Source organism: Palaemon carinicauda, chromosome 38 (assembly GCF_036898095.1).
Source record: "Palaemon carinicauda isolate YSFRI2023 chromosome 38, ASM3689809v2, whole genome shotgun sequence".
Classification (NCBI taxonomy): domain Eukaryota; kingdom Metazoa; phylum Arthropoda; class Malacostraca; order Decapoda; family Palaemonidae; genus Palaemon; species Palaemon carinicauda.
Window position 1 is genome coordinate 62,957,987 of NC_090762.1, and position 2,500 is coordinate 62,960,486.

The window sequence follows — 2,500 nt, forward strand, 5'->3', positions numbered from 1 at the left end:
TTGTTATGAAACACACTGACGTGACGGGTTACGAAAGCTAACCACTCAAACTATCAATCATCCTCAAATGCGCTTCTTTATATAAAGACAACGTCACACGAACATACTCTCTGGCAACGTGCATGAGATATAGCCATAAATTTTTCCCTTTCTTGCATTACTGAAATGTCTTAACTGGGCAAATTGACTTTCTCGCTTAATGTAAAAACGAATCTTCTTTCTTGTTACAGAAATTTCTTAATTTTTTAGGCGGTGCACCAAGGGTATATAATGGCGCCATTATAGACCATTTTATTAAATGTTAGCAAAGTGTTGAAAGTGCGCTCGAATGACTGTTTGAAGGTCACAACCTAAACTATGTTATCTTAAAAAAGAAACATTGGGGGAAGATAAAACGACCATTAAAGTTACTGAAACGTCTAAATTATTATGCAGAGGTTAAAAAGACATTCAAATCCTTCGTCTTTCAATTTGATCATTAGCCTAATTATCTATGTAATGCAAGCATAAACCTATCTCTTATTGTCTTTGTTAAATAGTCCTCCAATGTCAGAGGCAATATAACAATAACTGAAATTTTCTTGTAGAGTTGTACTTGTAATGTCTATAACGAATCATAATTTGGTTATGACTCGTGTACACGCTCTCTCTCTCTCTCTCTCTCTCTCTCTCTCTCTCTCTCTCTCTCTCTCTCTCTCTCTCTCTCTCTCTCTCGTACTTCAAAGCCCTCTGCCTTACCTAGTAACTATCGATTCTCGCTTTTTTCATCTTTGTGTTCTGGAATAAGAAATAGACAATTTAGATTCAATGTCTTTGTGCGTGTCTATGAGGAGAGAGAGAGAGAGAGAGAGAGAGAGAGAGAGAGAGAGAGAGACTTATTGCTTTTATTATTTTATCTAGTTTAGAGCAATTTCTTTTTGGGTACAATCATGGAACAATTTAACTGAATTGGGCACAAACTTTTTTTTTCAACCGTTCTCCCTACATTACTTTAATTTACTCTTTCTGGTCCTATGCTGCAGGGGAACCCTACTCTCTACAGGACCTTTCGTAATTCATTTATCGTATATATAATACATTCCCAGGTATTTGTTTCTTGTCAAATACACATAATAGAAACACTTAAGAGAAGAGGAAAGTCTTCAGTTTCCTCTTGAAAGTCTTAATATCTTCAATCTTCCGGATTATAACGGGAGCTTCTTGTATAAGTCTGTGAGCCCCATATTTGAAAGCCTTAGAACCTACAGTAAACACATCTTAGTTCCAATAACTTGAAACCATCTGTGTAACTATTCTTGTGTGAAGATTTGTTGGCTGCACAATATGTAGCAATAAAATTCTCTTAAAATATATTTTGGATGCCCAGCTCTGATAATTTGATGGGTTATTTTACTGATGCCTTCTAAGCTTTCTCCATATCATCCTTCACCTTATCTCGCTATATAATTTTCTACCTCCTCGCTCTTCCCCGTAACGGTTTCCTCCCAAGCCCTCATGACTCCCTCACCATCCTCTAAACGTGCTTACACCATATCGGTCGTGACACTTATCACCTGCTATTATTTCATCATTTTCCATCCTTTCAAGTAGTGATATTCCCGTAACACACCTAAAAAGTTCTCATATCTGATCTCTCAAGTTTTTACCTCCTCTTTTTGTCTTAAGAGCCCGCGTTTCCAATCCATACATTAACACTGGTCTTATTACTGTGCTATAGATCTTAAATTTGTACTGCATGACCTGTTTCATACACGCTCGTACACTGCAACGGTTTTGATCTTTTTTATCTTATCACTCGCTCTTCCCTTCACTGTTATAGCTATACCAACTTGTTAACATGCTAGTTCATGCTTATTTTATGTTGATTTTTTTGACGTTCTTGCTCGCAAGTCATTGCATATAAACTCGATGACTTTAATAAAGTTTAGTTGCAGTTACCTCGCCTCTCAGTTATCACACACAACTTTCAACTCTATTGGAATTGTCTTATCACATGCCACTCCCGCTACCTCCCTCCATTTCCCCCAAACTGCTTTTATCCTATTCTCGACTTCAGCCTCACATCCTCCCTCCTGACTAGTAGATCCCAAGTAACTGAATTGTTCTTATGAACAAAATTAAACAGTTTACTATAATACAGTAGAACGGCACATAGGGCCTACACCTTAATTATTCTTGTCAGGAATCTATTTAAATTAATATAAAATTATCAGTCTATGAGGTATAGATGCTGTGTACTATTTTCCGACTGGGTCATATCAATGACTTATGGGGATAATTATTTCAGTTTTCTCGTATATGACATATGAGAAGACAGGAAAAATATTCCCAAAAATGTCAATAACTTTTGCATTATAGAAAGTGGGTAAAATGACAAGCCCTTATCAACAGAAACATTATAAAAAGAATCTTATACTAATAACTTTTATAAAAGGCCACTGCAAATAATGTAATACTGTATTTAGTAACAAACAACCAAATAAGAAATCTGGAAATTATT

The 2,500-nt window shown here is 35.9% G+C and overlaps 1 protein-coding gene across 4 annotated transcripts in view; it reads right to left on the minus strand.

The window, feature by feature from the left end:
• Nucleotides 1-2,500, minus strand: part of LOC137630680 (putative sodium-dependent multivitamin transporter) — a 202,626-nt gene that overhangs the window by 192,744 nt on the left and 7,382 nt on the right. The window lies entirely within an intron of this gene.